General features: G+C 38.4%; 1 non-coding gene across 1 annotated transcript; it reads right to left on the bottom strand.

Moving 5' to 3' along the window:
- Positions 1-21513: 21513 nt before the first annotated feature.
- Positions 21514-21585, bottom strand: TRNAH-GUG (transfer RNA histidin (anticodon GUG)). The gene has a single exon. It is a non-coding gene; the product is annotated as a tRNA-His (tRNA).
- Between the last annotated feature and the right edge of the window lie 485 nt (positions 21586-22070).

Here is a 22070-nt window from a genome sequence, read left to right as displayed (position 1 = left end):
AAGTCCCTGCATGCATACACAACTCTGCTCTCACAAGACCACTAGTCACATATGTACCTGCACAAAAATATGCAACAAGTGTAGTATGAGTACGTAATCAACGTGTACCCAGTAAGTATCTAGCCTAACCCTAGAGAAGTAGTGACTATGGATCGACATCGACACTTACTAGTGGTCCAATAATATCATGTACATTAAAGAGGTATGTAAATATGATGCAGCGTAAATAAATGAGATAAACAAGCATAGATTATATGGTACGAATACCCCCCTTTACGAGGAACTTGAGCTCTCCATTTGGAAATTCCCTCCTTAACCGGAGCATATATATCCATATAGTGGATCTCATCAGATAGATTTTCATAACCTAAATCAAGAAAACTTACAGATACTCTGGCTTCTTGCCGAATATTACACACGATTCCATGAGGATATGATATAGAAAATGCCGAGGCGTACGGCCCGATCCAACATAATAATAAAACCATGCACTGCCGAGGGTCGAACGGCTCAAACCATAGATGTATCTATTTAACCTGCCAAGGCGAACGGCCCGCTCCCATGAGAGTGTGGTACATAAATCCTGCCGAGGTGAACGGCCCGATCCATAAGAAGTGAAATACAAATTCCTGTCGACGCGAACGGCCCGATCCTATAAGTGTAAGAAGCTTTGACGGGTCCTTGACCCCACTCATGAATAAATATGTGAGTTGTAATTTCTTTAACAAAAACCTTTCAATAGAGTGTGTGTGTGTGTGTATATATATATATATATATATATATATATATATATATATATATATATATATATCACGGAAACATGCCGTAGGAGGAGTAAAGTTATTTGGTGACTAATCGTGAACTCGTAAAGTCTCTACAGTAAAAATTATAGTCTCAAGTAGTAATGTAAAACAGAGGAATTTAATAGGAGAGACTGCTCAAATAATACAGCTATAGTATGATGTGAACCTAAGCCTACCCGGACAATAACATGAATGTAGCTACGTACAGACTCTCGTCACCGCGTGCGTACGTAGTCCCCACAACAAGTAGCACACATCCATATACAACACTTAGGGGTAAGTTCCCCCTCACAGAGTTAGACAGGAGACTTACTTCGCTCTGAAATTCCATAACCGGCTCCAAAGCCTCTCTAACACCTCAAACCGATGCCCGCCGATCCAAAACTAGTCAAATAAGATGTAGCCCAATCAAAATATACTCTAATATTCATAATTAATCAATTTATAAAATATCCAACTCCGCTCGAAAAGTCAATAAAAATCACCCTCGGGCCCACGTGCCCGGATTTCAAAAAATTTTGAAGATAAACACTACCCATAGAATTATGAGCTCAAATATATAATTTATTCTCAATTTCGTGCCCAAATTCGTGGTCAAAATCCAAAAATATAATTTCTAGTTTTTCTACCAAAAAACTCACAATTTCTACTAATTTCCATGCTTAAATCCTTATACATCCCATGTATTTAACTTGCAATGGATGGGAATAACTTACCTTGGCATAGATGATGAAAACCTCCCCCCCCCCCCCCCACTTGAAACTCTCCAAAATCGGCCAAACAAGTGAAAAATGGGAGATACAAATGGGCCAAACCCCGTTTTAAAGGATACCTCACTGCCCAACTCGAATTCTCGCACCTGCGGTCACTTGACCGCTTCTGCGGTTCTGCAAGTGCGGCAATTATTTCGCTTCTGCAAAGATGCCCCCAGTCGCTGCTTCCGCTTCTGCGGAGATGCCCCCCAGCCGCTGCTTCCGTTTCTGCGCCTTCCCTTCCGCAGGTGCGGTCTCGCTTCTGCGGCGAGATAACAACATATGCGGTCTCAGCACTGCTCAACTAAAATCGCACATGCACCCCTCATGGCTGCTTCTGCGGCTCCGTACCTGCGGCCAAAACCTCACGGGTGCGGTTACACCAGCTACCAGCTGCCTCATCATTCCTTTAGTCCAATATTGATCTGTTAACTATTTGGAATCCACCCGAGGACCTCGGGACCTTAACCAAATATATCAACACGTCCCAAAATACATTACGAACTTAGTCGAGGCCTCAAATCATGCCCAACAACATCGAAACTATGAATCACCCTCTAATTCAAACTTAATGAACTTTGAAATTCCAAACTTCTAAAATCGATGTCGAAACCTATAAAATCACGTCCGATTGACCTCAAATTTTGCATACAAGTCATAATTGACATTACGGACCTACTCCAATTTTTGGAATCAGAATCCGACCCCGATATCAAAATGTCCACTCTCAGTCAAACTTCCCAAAAAACCTTCAAAGTTTCAACTTCCGCCAAATGACCTCGAAATGACCTACGAACCTCCAAATCCACATCCGGACGCACTCCCAATACCAGAATCACCATATTGAGCTATTCCCAAGCTCAGAATCCCAAACGGACATCAATAGCATTGAAATGCACTCCATCCCAAATTTATGAAATCCTTCTAAAATGCCAACTTACACAATAAGAGCCGAAATATTCCCGGGGCATCCAAAACCCGAATCGGACATACGCCCAGGTCCAAAATCATCATAAGAACCTGTTGGAACCTTCCCATCCTGATTCCAAGGTCGTTTACTCAAAAATCAAACCTTAGTTAATTCTTCCAACTTAAAGCTTCCAAAATTAGAATTTTCTTTCCAAATCAACTCCGAACTTTCCGAAATTAAATTCCGACCACGCGTACAAGTCATAATACCTGAAGTGAAGCTGCTCAGTATCTCAAACCACTGAATGAAGTGCTAGGGCTCAAACGGCCGGTTGGGTCATTACATTCTCTCCCACTTATACATATGTTCATCCGCGAACGTGCTTAGAACTGCTCTGGAGTTGTCTGAAATCGTTTTTTAACACCTCGTGCACCTACTCGTGCTACCATAACCCAGTTGAGCACATTTGCCTGAGCAAACCTAAAACTCCTCCCTTTTATCTAGTCAAATAAGCCTTAGAGCCAAATTCCAACATCTGAAATTCTCTACCAGGTCTATTTCCAACATACAAACACAGTATCCATCACTATATGATGTACAACACATAATTGTATACCCTTACTGAATTCTTACCATGCACTGCATAATTTACATGACCATAATAACATCCCCTGATAACAACAACCGAAAACCTACGAATCTGATGTTCACAACACACCTCATGAATCATATAAATCCTGTTCCAACTCTTGCAATACTGCCACGACAGAGAAGATGTGTAGAACTCATAGCCACCTGTCGAATCACAATTTATGGAGTCTCTCCTCTCGACAAGAACCATTACCTCATTCTGGACTGAATAGCAATATTTACTCTTTAATATTCTTCATATAAATCTGATCGCACTGATCCCATGTCCAATAATCTCGTCTCACCCAGTACAAGCTACTCCGGCAATAAGCCACCTCAGACACTACCAAAAATCTCGTATGATGCCATAATATACCAACAAGCTACAAACTCGACTGTGATACATAAGAAAAAACGAACTCTGGAAAGAACTACTCAACCCACTTAACTAATTAAACAACCGAAAGGATGTCATGAACCTTCCTCAGGAAATGAGAAGCAAAACACGCAATAATAGATATGGGAAACTGTACTCAATAACACACTGTTGCGGCGTGCAACCCGATTCACATATGATACCGTTGCAGCGTGCAACCCGATCCAACCATGATATCCGTGGCGGCATGCTACCCGATCCACACATAACAATCTAAAGAAAACACGCATTGAGTCGTAACGCTTATACTCACGAAATACCCGAATATCAACCATAAGCACGCCAAGTTCATAACACAAATCCTGGGGAGACGGGTAGCGTCACGCGCTACAAAACGCAAGCACAACTAAGGTGCGATATATGATCGGCATCTCGAGAGCCATCCTACTCACATAATACCACAAACCACACGGGACCTCAAGACGAGTGCGAATAATCAAACCACCTCATAATCCACCTAGTATAATATAGATTACACAGAATAGCCGACGACAGAAATAACATCCAAGACCCGAAGACCCTTTCGAAAGCAACGCTATGCTGAGATGAGCACACATGTCCTGATATAGAGCCCACATTCACATTTAGATCCATCCACGAACCTCAAACCGATTCTGATCATACCATGCTTGGCTAAATAGCCTCCCAAGGACTCATAATGACCTATTCACGACACATAAGAACAGCCGTCAAATTCGGAACAAACTTCCATATTCCACAACTAAATGAATCGAGCGCCCTTCATGAATAAATTCTCACATTAGCGATAGTACCAAAACTCCATACTTGGTTCCAACATTTAATCCATCAGGTGACTACATGTCACACTTATGCAATCTTCCCATGGGATACACTCCCTCGACCCTCCGCACCAGGTAACAAATCTGCACATCCATACCACCGGTCACACTAATGATGTAAAGCAAAACAAGAAGCCGCAAATTAGTACACAAATCCTCTTACACAGGACACCGATCTCAGGTGACGCTAAGGACAATACCAGCTTACTCTAAACATCTGAATTCTTCCCCGCCCATTCGAGCTCGTGACATTCTTGTCGACATCAACTGCAACCTTGATCCTCAACTTCCAATTCTCATGCCGCTCACTGCACCCAACATACTAATATGCAAGAGTACATGAATTTCATCATAACTCCCAAACCACCAATAGGGTACACACTTCATCATTTAGAAACTTTTCACTTAACTCATTTCAGGAGAACCATTGCCACACGTGACTGAATTCCCATTACCGCAGAAAATACAAACCTCGAGTGGTGGTCTAAACCATCATAATTCTTCTGGGATCCATCTACACACAACAGACCATAATACTCGAATGCTTCCAAATAAAATCAATTATGGCGGCCGTTAAACCTCGCACGTACCGCCAAAAATCACATGTATAACTTAACACACTGAAGGAATTGATCATTGCCACCATCATGCCAATTCAACCATAGCTAACCGAATCCGACTCCTTCTAATTTACTCTGAACTTGCCTTGGGAATCATAATATCCCCATTCAAAATATCATGAACCCAAATCTGCACTCATCTTGAGTGACCTTAATTCATGAGACCACGTTGTCTCCAAAACCCACGAACCATCTCATAGACTCATACCCTCTTTATGCGCATATTCACATCTTCAACTGGTACACCCATTCTGAAAATCCCTCTATAAATCCGAAGTTATTTTCTCCTATTTCTCAAATGCCACACCGCAAACCGACAATAATGTAAAACACTCCAAGCCACCTTTCATAATCCACTACAAAAGCTCAAATACTTAATCATACTACTGGCTCAAAATCCTGAGGCACCGCACTTTAATTTTGCACCTACTAGGACCATTGTTGAGAGTCACCCACTCTGACTTGTCCCAAATATAATCAAATTCCAAAGCCCTGGTAGCACATGAACACCCTCTCAAAGAAACACCCAGCTGAATCACGCTCCTTGTAACTCACCTCTGCACGAAGCATAAATCCCGAGCCTTCCCAAAGCCTGAACATGAATCGATAAGGCCAGTTATAGCGTACATTCCTCAAATCCTTTGCTCCAATTTCCACTGATGTTTTCTTTCCTTAGTCGTAATAACCTTTCAATATACCGCTAACCAAAAACCTCACAAGTAGATAACCATGCAATCCAATCGTAGGCGGTGGGGCTCTCCCACTTAGCTCGAAGCTACCATTGCATAACTCTGGAACCCACCAAGATTCCTTATCCCCCATTGACACGATCTTGCACAATCAACCCACCAAATTTCTCGAAACCTTGTTGTTAAACTCTTCATGGCCACTTTGAATCACTAGCCACATGCATATATTCGACCTCTTCCTGAATAGTCGGTAGAAATTCTTCGTAGAAACTTCATCAACACCATGCAACCCCTAATATGCTCACAGAGATAACCTGCCTATGGAAACCCCATGTCGACATCATCCAATACTGCTGCACTGGGTACAATTACTACGAAATCAGTAACTCATTCTGAGCCCGTGCTCATTTACCAGCGGTACGAGTCCATTCACTCCTCATGGACATCAATTAAAGGTGCGTCAATACATTCAAAACAAAAGTCATGTCGTATCCTGCTTCATATTAAGAAACTCCCTCCTGTCACACCCAATCTTCCTCAATATAGCAGCCAATATTCCAAATTAAGCCCGTAGACCTAGTCATTGTCCACCATAAATCCAAAATCACTCTAACTTCCCCCAAGGCATGTAGTCATCCTACCATAGAACCCATATACTGCTCTTCCACTCTCCCACTTTGGTCAAACTCACTCTTTTAAGCAACTACTCTACTCATGTTTCTCACACTTGGCCTTCTAGAAGTTTAACCACCGCAAGACACCTCTCACGTTTTCTTCCTCATCCTTCGCTGCCCAGTTGTCGCCTTAAATCAAAATTCATCTCTGTAGCACCTGAACCAACAGATCATCGCTAACTCTAATCCTCCCCGAAGATCATCTTCCTTGAGCCATCAACTTTGGATCACCGATTCGATTCTGATCCACAACACACTACGACCTCTGACAGCTGCTGCCCCGGCACCATCTACAGTACTCTGCCCCAAAGGAGAATTGAAAAAAACCATAACACCGGCAAACTTAACACATTCAGCAAGAACAACGACACCACATCACGAATGAAGATTCCACTACGCTCGAAAATACCAAGTCTTGTTACTCCATTAACCCCAAACCTGAACATACTTAGTCAGATTGCCTTTCCTTCGCCAGAAATAAAATAATGAATATCTGAATCATGCACTGAGTAAACCTCCTTCCAAGTCATTCACTACTTCAATGCATAGACAAGCATCCTACCATTACACAATCACAGTGTGATAGCAACGCACGAATCATCATAACAATTAATGCCAAACCTCAAAACCTTAGGTAATACTAATACTGGGCTACAACGATAGAGCGGCCTTCCGCAAGGCGACAACAATAGCCCAATCAAATACGCAGGGAGAAACATCATGCACCACATCTGTAGTACCATTAAAATTTCTTGATTCCAAATTTATAACAAGCGCTTCACGTCGTATAAAATTGAATGGGAAGGAAATGAAGGCATAGGCCTCAAAGGAATCAAATCGCACGATGAGGAATCAAGAAGGGAAGTGCTTCTAACAGCCTTGTAGCCTCTCAAAGATAACTACAGATGTCTCCGTAACGATCCGCAAGACTCTACTAGACTCGCTCATGACTCGTGAGACCTAAGTGAACCTAGTGCTCTGATACCATGTTGTCACGACCCAAAATCCAATAAAGGCCGTGATGGCGCCAGACACCAGTGTCAGACAAGCCAACAATAATTACTTAATTGCGTTCTTATTTTTTATTATTTTTGAAATCATATTTTCCTTCCATTTAAATAGTAAAGACTGGGGATTTACAGAGTAAATAATAATACTTTTAATGAATTCAATACAGAACAACCCATAATCATCCCAAACCCGGTGTCACAAGTGCATGAGCATCAACTAGGAATGTAAAATAAAATACAACATCTGTCCGGAATACAAATTTGGACAGGAAAAATATAAATACTCTGAATGAGACTCTTCCGGCTGCGGTTCGTAATATGGAATGTAGCTCACGTAAGTCCCTGCATGCATACACAACTCTACTCTCACAAGACCACTAGTCACATATGTACCTGCACAAAAATATGCAATAAGTGTAGTATGAGTACGTAATCAACGTGTACCCAGTAAGTATCTAGCCTAACCCCAGAGAAGTAGTGACCATGGATCGACATCGACACTTACTAGTGGTCCAATAATATCATGTACAGTAAAGAGGTATGTAAATATGATGCAGCGTAAATAAATGAGATAAACAAGTATAGATTATATGGTACGAATACCCCCTTTACGAGGAACTCGAGCTCTTAATTTGGAAATTTCCCTCCTTAACCGGAGCATATATATGAATATAGTGGATCTCATCAGATAGATTTTCACAACCCAAATCGGGAAAACTTACAGATACTTTGACTTCTTGCTGAATATTACGCATGATTCCATGAGGATATGATATAGAAAATGCCGAGGTGTACGGCACGATCCAACATAATAATAAAATTGTGCACTGTCGAGGGTCGAACGACGCGAACCATAGATGCATCTATTTAACCTGTCGAGGCAAACGACCCACTTCCATGAGAGTGTGGTACATAAATCCTGCCGAGGCGAACGGCCCGATCCCATAAGAAGTGAAATACAAATTTCTGTCGACGCGAACAGCCCGATCCCATAAGAGTAAGAAGCTTTGACGGGTCCTTGACCCCACTCACGAATAAACGTGTGAGTTATAATTTCTTTAACAAAAACCTTTCAATGAAGTGTGTATATATATATATATATATATATATATATATATATATATATATATATATATATATATATTCGGTGACTAATCGTGAACTCGTAAAGTCTCTACAGTAACACGTCTAGTCTCAAGTAGTAATGTAAAACAGAGGAATTTAATAGGAGAGACTGCTCAAATAATACAGTTATAGTATGATGTGAACCTAAGCCTACCCGGACAATAACATGAATGTAGCTACGTACGGGCTCTCATCACCTCGCGTATACGTAGTCTCCACAACAAGTAGCACACATCCATATACGACACTTAGGGGTAGTTTTCCCCTCACAGAGTTAGACAGGAGACTTACTTCGCTCCGAAATTTTATAACCGGCTCCAAAGCCTCTCTAACACCTCAACCCGATGCCCGCCTATCCAAAACTAGTCAAATAAGATGCAGCCCAATCAAAATATACTCTAATATTCATAATTAATCAATTTATAACAATTTCCAACTTCGCTCGAAAAGTCGATAAAAATCACCCTCGGGCCCACGTGCCTGTATTCCGAAAGTTTTCGAAGATAAACACTACCCATAAAATTACGAGCTCAAATATATAATTTATTCTCAATTTCATGCCCAAATTTGTGGTCAAAATCCAAAAATATAATTTCTAGATTTTCTACCAAAACCCCCCACAATTTCTACTAATTTCCATGCTTAAATCCTTATATAACCCATGTATTTAACTTGCAATGGATGGGAATAACTTACCTTGGAATAGATGATGAAAACCCCCACTTGAAACTCTTCAAAATCGCCTAACCAAGTGAAAAATGGGAGAACAAAATGGGCCAAATCCAGTTATAAAGGAAACCTCACTGCCCAGCTCGAATTCTCGCACCTGCGGTCACTTGACCGCTTCTGCAGTTCTGCAGGTGCGGCAATTATTCCGCTTCTGCGGAGATGCCCCCCAACCATTGCTTCCGTTTCTACGCCTTCCCTTCCGCAGGTGCGGTCTCGCTTCTGCGGCGAGATAACCACATCTGCGGTCTCAGCACTGCTCAACTAAAATCGCACTTGTGCCCCTCATGGATGCTTCTACGGCTCCGCACCTGCGGCCAAAACCTCGCAGGTGCGGTTACACCAGCTACCAGCTGCCTCCTCCTTCATTAAGTCCAAAATTAATCCGTTAACCATCCGGAATCCACCCGAGGCCCTCGGGACCTCAACCAAATATACCAACACGTCCCAAAACACATTACGAACTTAGTCGAGGCCTCAAATCACGCCCAACAACATTGAAACTTGAGTACCCATTGCCTTGTGGTGCAACACTTCTGCGTTTTGGACCACGATTGTGAGTATTATACAATGAGCCTTCGATTTTAAGTGTGGGTTCATTTTTGACTCGCGCGACAACCGTAGGCGGATTTCTTGATTTTTTTTCTCACAGTCATACTTATTTGTATTGTAGGTTGTTATGGATCGTGATAATGCAAACAAAGACAAGGGAATAGGAAAGTCCTCCACCACTGCCCTCGCGCCCTAAAAGGGTAAGCAAGGAGAAGGATCCTCAAGGCAAGCTAAGGGGAAACAAGTCACCGAGGGATCACAACAGGAACCATTGCAACCGAGGCCTCGTTTGAAACTAACCAGTGATCCTGCTATCACATGGCATAGGGACTTCATGCCATATGGGTGGTACATCTCCGAGATGGGGATTAATGTGAAAGCTTTAGAAAGGAACTTCCCGGACGTGTTTGGCCGGTTACGAGCACTGAACAAGGACAAACTCATAGAATGACCATGCCATGAAAATTTGAGCATGGTGCGGGAACTGTACGCCAACTAAAATGCAGACTTGTTCCATTCATATGTCCGTGGAATAGACATGACACTGAATAGGCGGGCCTTATGTGAATTTTTGGGGGTAGAGAACTCTGACCCGAGGAGTCTAAAGAAATTTGTCACACGCCCAAGCTACACGGCGATACGTCACACTCTTTGTGGCATCGATTCAAATGCCAAGTGGACCAGAAAGCAACGTGATATCCATCTTCAGATGATTCGTTCTAATTTCAACAAAACCGCCAAAGTGTGGCAGAATTTGGTGCAGGCTCTACTCATGCCACTTGAACATAACAGCAAATGCACTGGAGCTCGAGTGTGTGTGATATTCTTTTTGATGACTGGGAGACCCATTAATATGGGTGAGATCATGTTGGGGGAGATGGCTCGCACATGATTTGGGCCGAAGATTAAGAGATTTTTCTTCGGCAACTTGCTCACGCAATATATGCTCTCCCGAGAGGTGCCGGAATACCCAGGGTATGATGAGGTGGTGGAGGCTCTAAATGGGTTGTTGGACATCACATCCTTGTGGAGACTACATCTAAGCTCACTCAGGCAGCACGGAACGAAAGAGATAAGAAGTTCAACAGGTATCTCTATAACTCTTTAAATGTACTCATGAGCAGGGTGGGTGTATCCAACGAGGAGCATATGCATTTATGCAATGCTTTGTCGAGTTCTTCCAAGGAGATATTGGGGATTGCACCTGGCAGCCCCGTTCACTCGTTGGAGGATGCAAACACTTACAAAGGCTCCGACACAGAGGATAAGATTGGTGATGATGTCACAGAGCCCATGGCTTTGGTGCCTCTAGGACTTGATGATGATGTGCTCGGAGCTGTGGGTGGAGGGCATGCTGAAGAGGAGGACTTCGACTGATAGGGAGTTTTCTTTTCACCCTACTTTGCTTTACATTTTTACATGCATCAGGGACTATGCATATGCTAAGTGTGGGGTGGGCGAACTACTACTTGTGATGTACTTTGTTTAAATTGTATCAATTTGTTGCTTTTATTAGTTTTACTTGGTCTAGTTTTTAGTCTAGTTTGTTTTTAAAAAAATACAAAAATGCAAAAATAAAAACAAAAATTAGAAAAAGCTCGAATTTTTCCCGACGATGGATCTGTTTAACAATTGTCTTGAGGGAGTAAAGTCCGAATAAAAATACCAAAAAGATTTTTTTTTAAAGATAGTTATAGGTAGTATCCCTTGGTTTTTCTTTGGGTGTCGGTTCTTTTCCAAGGGTGTAGCTCAAACCGGGTTCTTTATTATTTTTTTAGGAATAGGTTAGGAAGAAACTCAGTTGCTCTGAGGTACCTATTGACGCGTTTGGTGCTAGCATATTAGGCTATGACATGCATGCGATCTATTTTCCCGTGCATTTGGTTTGAATTGTGATGCCTAAGTAAAGTAAATAGCCTATTTTGTGACGCCTTTTCTCAGTTGTTCGACTTATATGCCACGTAGTGCATTATTGCTTAAATTTCTCAATTATATGTGCTTGCTTGACTTGAGAGTTGAATATAACTGTCTTGATTGAGTCATGTGCAATGTGTGTGTGAGGATATGTGATCTTTTGTGTTATCCTGTGTAGTCTAGAACTGACCACGTGTGTTAATCGAAGTGAAATTGTTAAGTTATGCTAATCTAGGAGACGACGTAGGCGTTTCTTGCTTGATCATAGATGTGCTTGTCACTTAAAGATAAATTTTTCCGTTGCTAGACCCTTTGAGCCTATAGGCCTTTCCTTTGGCACCCACATTACAAGCCGTACCCCTATTTTGTTCTTAATTGAGATTGTTGAACCTTTACCTCCTAAGGCACTTAGTCGCTAAAAGAAGTAAGGTGAGAGATTGGGGAGTAGCTTTCGAGTGGAACTAGGGAAAGGACCTTAAGGTGCACTAAAGTTGTGAAAAAAGGTCACTAGCCGATGAACCTTAATGTATGGAGTGTGTGTAGAAAAGAAAAAAATAAAAAAAATTGCAAGAAAAAAAAAATTGTCAAATAATGTAAAAAAACACACACCTCCTAATCTTACTAATTTGTGCTAGGGGGAGTATAGAAGTGCTTAATAAAAAAGGGTTATGTTGTATATAGTTTGTGGCAAGAGAATTGGTTGAGAAGAATATGTGCTCGAGTTGTGAGTGTAGTGTTTTAAAGTTCTTAGGAGGGTTAGTCACTATTCCTAAATGTATCCTACCCGTCCCTTATCCTACACTACAACCCTAAAGTCTTAATTGATCCTAGATTTGGCTACCTTAAATTAGTAGAAATGTACACTACGGGCAAGCTTATGGTACGACCACGGATGCACATGAATTCTTTGTGAGAGTGAGAGAATTTTGTTCGATTGTGTGATGTCCTTAATTTATATTCAAAAGCATACTTAAATGTGTGGACTATTCTATATTCACTCTTTTGTTTGTTGGTGAGGGCACATGATCTCATGAAGGATTGGTAATATTGTAAACGTCTCTTATTGGGTAAGTGCGCGAGTTGAGAGCGCTTAGTAGTAACGAGTCGGCTTTTGAGGTAGGGTGGTTACGGATAGGTTGTTTGAATTTATTGAATTGAAATGGATATGTTTGGGCATGTTTAAAACGGGAAGAATGTGAATTTTGTATGTCCATGCTTGCCGGTATCGATCATAGTCAAGGGTAGAGTGTATGGTTAAAAATTGAAGTGCTCCTCTATAGTTGAGATTTGTACGCAGTTGGGGTAGAGCTTATAGTCCCATTGCTCGAGGACGAGCAAGAGTCTAAGTGTGGCATGTTGATATTTAGCTTAAAGTATATATATTTATATGAATATCGCCTCATGTTTTACTCGTGTTTCATGGATTTCGGATGTAAAATATATTGATTTCTATTAATTCGTGGTGTTTTCATATGTAGAAATCATCCGGAAGCAACTGGAGGCGAAATGTGTGAGATTAGAGCCAAAAACAGAGGAAAAATGGGAAATGTGGAATTTCAGCGCCACAGGCCGGTGCCGTGGGCAGAATCTTTAGCAAGCCAGCGCCACTGGTGACGGGAATTTATCCAACTTTTCCTGGGACAAGATTATTTCCTACTCAACGCGTATAAAAGCAAGACTAAGCCTATTTTGAGAGGGGAGACGCCACTTTAAAGGGAAAATACACACGAGAAACATCGGGGAGCAAGGATATCTCAGTTTTCTTCATCTTTTCATAGTATTTTCAATTATCCAACACTTATGAAATTATTTGATGTTATCATGAGTGGCTAAAACCCATAGTTCTGGGGTTGTGATTTAGCCATGAATATTATTGTTTAACGTTGACTTAACCTTAATTATAATTCACCAATATATGGTTGTTTCTTCAATTTTGTGATTAATTGCTTAATTGTCTGGCCAGCAGTTAGATTTTATTTACTATCTATGTTATGCTTGGGAAAGCCATGTTTAGATTAGAGAAGAATTGAAGAGAGCATGATCTTAACTCTGAGGGGGCGGATTTATGGTTAGGATAGGAATATGCCTAGTCACTGTGCTTAATTAATTATCGTAATCTTAATGCGTTCTCAATAGATTGATTTCATATGAATGTAGGTGTTAAACTATTTTGAATAGGCAAGTAGTACTTCGGGAGAAGGTTATGAGAGTAATTGTTCGATCAATTAGCAACCATGAGTGAATTGTATGAAAGGGAGAGTTAACTAGAACATAATAGGATTGGTGAATCGATCACAACCCTGAAATATTTGTCTCTACTGAATACACAATAATCATTTTGTTGCTTGATAATTTAGTTATTAGTTAGAATTATTATTTAGTATAATCACACTGTTGAACTCGGATTGGCTCGACTGAATAACAATCTTGGTGAATTTAGTGGGTAGTTAATACAAGTCTTTGTGGGTTCGACACTCGACTTATCATTTTATTACTTGTACGACCACGTATACTTGCGCGTGCGTTTTGGAGCAACACAACGCGCTTTAAAATAAAGTCTGACCTTTTGACCAGCCTTATGACCACATTTGTGACCGAATCAGTCGAAATTTGAAATATTTTAAATTTTAATTTCCGACTGAATCGGTCGGAAACCATTTAATATCACCCCCTCCCCCCCCCCATCGGCCCCTTTTCTTTTTCCCCTATTTGTTTTCTCTCTCACACTCAAACCTACCTTCTCCTTCCCTCCCTCCCTTCCCCCCTCCCCAACCCAGCATGCCGCAGTAGCAGTAGCAGCACTGCCGACGACCCTTGACGAGTGCAAAATACGCACTTAAATTATGCTCGCTAGTCAAAGATAGTATAGTATAATTATCATCTCTACATGAATTAGATTTAAACAATATTCTCGTAGTTCATAGCTCGACTACTATCTAGGAGGATCAACAATGGAAATTTATACAATTAAGAATTGAAACTAAATAAGAACCTAAACTATTGACTAATGACAATATCAACAAAGGTAAGCAAGGACGTTATCAATAGGAGAAAATATGGGTTGATAGGATAGATGCAAGATAATTGTTCGGGATCTAACTCTAGATAATTCACTTCTAATATTCAAGTGAGTCTCTTGAATTCACTTAATTATCAGTACAAATATTTAGTAGAAACTCCTCTCTCGATTAAGTTTCAACCTCACAATATGAACCAATTTAAGCTCGGTGAAGATATGCAAGAATTCGTAATGGATTGGTCTTTAGGAGAACCTCTTTTAATTATCCTCCTAACTAGGTTTAATCAATAATTCAACTAGCCTCTTTCGATTACTTAGAAGAATCTATAAGCTCAACCAACAATATAGTATAATTATATCACAAGTTATACCTCTTTCGATTACAAGAACAAGTGAACATAAATGCAACAATTAAATCTTCCAAAAATGATTCAAATACATATACATAGAGTTATAATCCACAAACAACCATCAATACACCAAATTCATCAAACCCCAAATGGTTCTACTCCATAGACATGGAGGAGTTCTTCACAAATGAAATAAAAATAGAGAAAAACATAAATACAATCCAAACCCGGATTTGAGTAAGGGATGAAGGATGAAATCCTTGTGCTCTTGCTTCTCTTTCTTGTCCTAAGCTTCCCTAGGTCTAAAGTATGTCAAAATGATATTTTGGGGTATTTAATCCACCCCCAAAATGAATTTCGAACAAAACTACCCTTTCTTAGTGAAACATGGCTTTTCCCGGATAGGACATGCGCGACCGCGCACCTGGTCGCGCACTTTGCACACCATTCTGCCCCAAGTGCGCGCCCAGTACACGATCGCGCACTTGGTCGCGCACCTGGGTTGTAAAATTTGGAAATTTGGGAAAGTGTAAACATGAAAATTGTATCCCTTTTAAATAGCTTTCCAACGATATATTATGGAGCCTAAACGGAGTTCCGAGCGAAAAGTTATGTGCATTTTACTAGACACTACACAATATACATGCTCGATTCTTCCTTTCGTTCCACTATCATCCGTTGATTCCCGAACTCGATCCTAACTTAATCTTTGGTCTTTTACTCAGACTTCAAAACTCAAAAATAGTATGAATTCGTGCCACAGCATCTACATAACTCGAAATCACTCCTACATGGCATAAAATACACAATAAGTGCAAAACACGCCTAATTAAAGCTCAACATAAGTAAAGTGCAGTGAATTAGAGTGCAATAAGCGACTAAAATACGGGATTATAGCCTACCATCAACCCTCCTCTCTGGTATCTCCATCTCGTCGTGCGACCCTTCTCTCTAGTCAGGTACGTATTTCTTTCCCTCCTTTGTTTTAATTTTTTTTATTTTCAAATACACTGAATTTTTCCATTTTGTTGTATGTTTGATTTGTATAAAATAATTATTCTTAGCTAAATTAAACCTATGACTATTGGCAATGGATTATATATTGGTAATTTAGAAGTGCCCTTTGAGAAGATTATGGGAATGAGTAGTGGAGACCCTAGAATATAATTTGACAGAAATTCAACAATTGAAACAATTAGTATCGATATTCCCAAGTAATATTGAAACTTAATTGAAATAAGGTATAAATGAACAAGATATATTTCAAGGCGTTTCTTGATGCATATTGTGGATACCAATTTGGGGATAGTTTTACTAACAACTTTGTGAAGTTTTTACATTTCTTTTAGGAACAAGATATGTGCATAGCATAATTAATGAGATAATTGAGTTGTTTATTGAATTCTTCATTGTTTCTAGTTTAAAAAAAACTTACTGTGAATAGAAGAAATCTCAAAGGAAAAGAAAAATGTTAAGAAATGAGATGAATAACTCGTGTAGATGTAAGAACTTTACTTAAAATCGAAGACATGACACAATTATGTCTAATGTTGTGTTTTCCATTAGTAACAAGCAATGGAATTTAAGAGCCACAATTTAGTTCATTCACCTAGTTCTTTAATTTTTCTAGATCCTTAATTGAATTATATTTGAAAATTTTTTAGAATTGCTAATTATATTTGAAAATATTCTAGATCTTTAAAGAACTTTTTTAAATAGTAAAAAAAAAAATTGGTTAATTATATTTGGTATTCAATGCTCTAGCTAAATAATAGTAGTATTATTTTGACTTAACTCACATACAAATGTGAAAATGATTAGGTGGATATCAAGCACACATATGGTTGTGGAATCTATGAAGCCATTTATTATGAGTCGTGGAATTCCTAGAGAGAGATACCATACCAGATCAGAGTGAATATGTGACTTCAATTTAAGATACTAATAAATATAATTTATATAACATTTATTATGTTCGTCTAACTTTTATTTTAATTACAGACTAAGTGTATATGGCAGTCTCAGCATGAAATTCAAATAAATGCTAATTTCAAGAAGAGAGCTCAGAAAAGGATTAAAGATACTCATTTTGTTGCTCGGAAAGGTGGCAGCATGCCCGAATAGTTGTGTCAAGATGTCTGACTTCAACTATTGGAAAAGTGAAACACCGATAAATGGAAGTAGAAGAGAGAAAAAGGGAAGGCAAACAGAGCCTCCAGTAAGGGTGGCTCGTTGCACACTGGAGGTTCAATTAGTTTTGCGGCCCATCGATTGAGACTGGTAATTTATTTATAAAATTTTATTTAGCTTTACTTATATGAGATTCAAGTAATAAACTCATATTTTTAATTTTTACGGGAAAGGCGCATGGGGAAATGTGTCTCATGCTACTGTCGTTGAGGAGACACATAAGAAGGAGAAGAAGGATGGTACAAGAGAAGGATGGGTCGAACCGCGTACATTACATACATATGTAAGATTCTAAATTCAAGACTACCTTTAATATTGGTTAAGATTAGTTCGTTTATACAATATTTATCATCTATATTTTAGGAAGGGTATCAAAGAAAAATGGAGGAATGGCAACAAACTTAGCCTAATTCCCAACCGACACCCAAAAATATGACTTCGATATGGACATAGACAGCCGATGGAGTAAACAAAGGTATGTAGTTTTTTTTAGTAATATTCGTTTTAATATTATTTTGTACAAGTTGTATGTTTCTTCTCTTGCTTATTTAACTATGTTTTTTTTATTTCTCATGAAAATAAATAAAGGTAGAATCTACGAACTTGGAGTGCAGCCGTCATCCAGTCGTTCGGTCGTATTATTTAGTGGTGCTTCTGCTTCACCCGGAGAAATTTAGACTATGTGGACGCAAATCAATGAATTATCGCAGCAATAGAACAATGCTCAAGAAACAATAAGTAAGATGCGGACATTCATGGAAAAATATGAAAACCAACGTACAATGCTAGCAATGAGAAGACTGAAATCGATGGGGATCAGTAGTAATTTGGAGTGTGTAATATGATTAGACTTGATTGGTTTCGACTTTGTTTGTGATTGGGTTAATATAAGACTAAGGTTACATATGAATGTTATTTGCTTAATGTGTTTTAGACTTAATGTTATTTTGGTTGAAACTTTAAAACTATGATGTGGTTTTATAGAATTTACACATGTTAAATGATTTTGTTATGTTTAAAGTAGTTTGATATTTGATGTTTTTGACTCAATTGATTGAGTATTTGTGATATTAGTTGAATGATATTGGTTGTTTGATTTGGCAGGGGGTTAGCTTAAAATACAGTATTTGCGACTGATTTCTGACCACTTTGATCAGAAACTTTAACAGGAAATTTCTAGTTTTGCGTCCGAAGTGGTTGGAACATTTAGTTATTATTTAATTAATTTTATTATTTTCGATCGATACGATCAAAAAATTTAATTTTAATTTTAATTAATTATTAAAGTACTTGCCAATTCGGTTGGAAGAGTAATTATTTAATTAATAAATATTTTTAATTGTGTGACAGAATCGATCGCAAAAGTACCGACCAAAACTGTTCGAAACTTTTGATTTTATTCAGTCAACTTTACTTTTACCAGTTGCGACCGAAACGGTTGAAAATTTCTTACCGTTTCAGTCACAAATATTTTACGACCATAAGTTTTTCGACCACACTTAATCCGTCGGAAATAATAGCTTTCCGACGGATTTGATGGTTGGAAATTTTACATTTTCTAGTAGTGGGAGCTAGCCTTTCGAATATGGCCATGGGTTTGGTCGAACCCAGTTACTTAGGTTTAAACTATGTATTTGTCCTACAAAATCCATTGAATATATACAAATTATTAAATTAGAACTCAGTAACTTAAAATGACTAAAATCCTGAACCCATAAATTCTAAATCCTGGTTTCGCCTCTTATTGAATCTAAGTTATAGGCGTACACCAGCACTGTAATGAATTCTTTACACTGAATCATCAGCAGTGCAATTTAACCTGCAATTACCTTTTGAGTTCATGCATGGACATTCTTTTGTCATTATAATAACGAAATAGTTGTGTCTCGGGGTAAATTCAAAGGACAGAATACTATATAACACTATCTTTTTACATATCTGAGATAATATACAAGATGGGGTTGATGGAATCTAACGTTTCCAAATTTTATATAGGCCACCATTGTCTCGGACCTCGAAAGAATTCTTTTTAGAGCGAGGTGTGGGGTAAGAAGAATTTATATGCACTAATGCATGTCTAGTTACACTGCACTAATTAATTGTTTTAAGATTTACTAGGTTAGTTCTAGTACATTTCCTGCAGCAGCCATGAAAAAGAAACCTTTTGAATTGAAAGAATTCAATTCAAGAGTTCAAAGTACATCCAAGCAGTACGTTTCTTTCCTTCCCTTTTCTCTTTTTGGTAGTGGTGTCTCTTTTATCATGCTAAAACATAAAACAAAAACATTAAATCTCTCTGGTTGGTGAAAAGTAAAAAGTCCAAAGGGAATGAATATATGATGGACAGAACATGGTAAAAGAACTAGTATATCTTGCAATCTAGTACTCAATATCTTTTAGACTGATCTTAATGATACTAGATCAAATAAAATAAGTAATTATAATTCCAATGGGCAGCATTAGTATAAGGACTACCCAAAATTCTGATACAAGTTCACCAACTTCTTAGAGTTTTCTCTCCTACTTAAGAGAGAGTGCCGCGTGGATTTTGCATTATCTCCTAATTTTACTAATCCAGAATTAAAGGCTAAAGCACCGAGCGTGGTACATAACTACATATAAAGTACAAAATATTAGTGGATTAAAGCACAAAACACATACACCGAAAGGTGACAAAATTTGTCAAAGCTGTTTTATGTATTACCATGAGTTTACTTATCACAGCTGTAATGAACTCTCGATTAAAATTATTGCTTTTTCTATCTAAAAGATAAAGTGTCTTAAAAAATAAGTGTAGTTTAACTTTTAGCAACATAGAAAAACGTTTACATATCACATCACATAAGAGATAATCACATTTAATCACTTGTGATAACCGATAAGTGTGACTTCATCACCTAGCATAAGGTAATTGACTTGCTATAACATATTAACATATATTACTTGACAATGCAAACATGTTTATTGCAGTTAATTCGCTTTATTTTCAAGCTAATAAAACTTTTGGATGATCTGAGCAAATGAAAAATTTATTTAAACTGTCTGGGATATATAAGTTAAACTCGAAAATAAATTCTCAAAAAATTTGCACATTGTCGTAGGTGAAACCGTGAATTCTGTCCGACAGGCGACAAGCATAATTATGGCATATGCCTTAGTCAGCATTTAAGAAGTCAATATTAACCACTCGACAAGAGAATCAAATCTTTTTTTCCTTGTTATATAAAGCTACTGAAAACCAAAAGCAGTATTGTAGTCAAAAAGCCAAAGAAAAGGCTACGCTTGTGTGCCGATCTTTTGCTAAACGCCGCGTAATAATTAAGAAAATATAACTGCGACGGTTGTGAAAAAAGAAGAATCCTTGGCGGATCTCTGAGTCTGAATTGTTAATTTGAATATGAAAGTGACAATGAAGAATAATTGTTTATACTATTGCAAGTATATTGGCCTCAGAAAGAAATCCTATTTTTTTTTGGATTAACTCTTTAGAAAAGTTATTGGAGTAAATTTGTCAGAAAATTTTTCTTTCAAAATTTATTTGGATGCCACAAGCACTTGTCTGGAACAATTTGTATGACTAGACGCAGAATATACGGATGCACAAGGATAAAAATAAGTTTTTTTTTTCCAGCAACAACTTTACTATATATTAGATAATAATAGCTCTCAAAGAGACAAATGATATAGCGACATCGTTTACAATCCAACTAGGAAAAGTAGAAATTCAAGTAATTTTATGTAATAGCGAGATAAAAAATTTGGCTAAATTATACGCTAATACTTTCCAAGATCTACGAATATATGTAATATTTATATCTTCAACGGAATTAATTATCTTCCAGATATCTTCACAAGTAGTCTCTATCTCCCATGAGACCACCAACCTTTTTGTTATCATATCCACTACATTTTTTGCATCTGATAGAATATGCACCTTTGACCATCCATTTTTTATAGCTTTTTCCAAAGCTTCACGAATTACTGGCAGTAATGGCTTTTCCAACAAATTGAATTGGGGTGCCAAAGGCTTAGCAAATGACCACAGCTATCCATAGCCATCACTCCAATACTTGCCAACTTCTTTTCCAATTGTAACCCAGCATGCAAACATAACAACACCATCTTGTGCTGATCTAGATTAAGTTGAATGAGCTGAATGTTGGGTTGAACGTTCTGTTAAAACGTGGACCTAATTCACATACGCAAGATTATACATACATAGAGAAAAAAGAGTGCGTTGATTAATGTGTCTCAAAACTCATGGCGCATTAACATGAAACCCACCTACAAATTAAATCACAAAAAATACTTTTTGTGGCTGCTGGGATTCGAGCCCAGGTCTCCACGGCCACAACGTGGAATTCTCACCACTAAACTACAGCCACTTTTGTATTACGTTGTCCTAGTGTTTTAAATAACTAGTTTTAATATGAAGTACCTAAAGGTAACAAATTAAAACTAGCTTAGATGATTATGAGAAGTCCAACATTATTGGAACTGGAAGCTAACTAAAGAATTTATTTGACTAATATTTGCAAACACAATTGCAAGGCATGTTAAGGAAGAAAGATTTTTCCTTCTCTTTTCCTTTAAGATTTAGAAAGAGACATCAAGGTCCAAGTATAACAATGATATATGAGCTTCTCAGTTATTAGACCTCAAAGAGGCAAAACATATGAATTAGAACAATCAAAAAATCATCATAACAAAACATGTCGAATTAAATTACGTTGAGTATAACTTATTCAAGAGTTAAAAGGGATTAAAGAATAAATGTGACATATATAATCTCTTTAACTTATTTAAGTTTTCTTTTTCGAGCATAGCGTCTAATTAATTAGTATTCCTTGTGCTGTGAGCTTTTGGTTCG

Source organism: Nicotiana tomentosiformis, chromosome 11 (assembly GCF_000390325.3).
Source record: "Nicotiana tomentosiformis chromosome 11, ASM39032v3, whole genome shotgun sequence".
NCBI lineage: Eukaryota > Viridiplantae > Streptophyta > Magnoliopsida > Solanales > Solanaceae > Nicotiana > Nicotiana tomentosiformis.
Note: the sequence above shows the minus strand (reverse complement) of the source record. Positions and strands in the feature narration are given on the sequence as shown.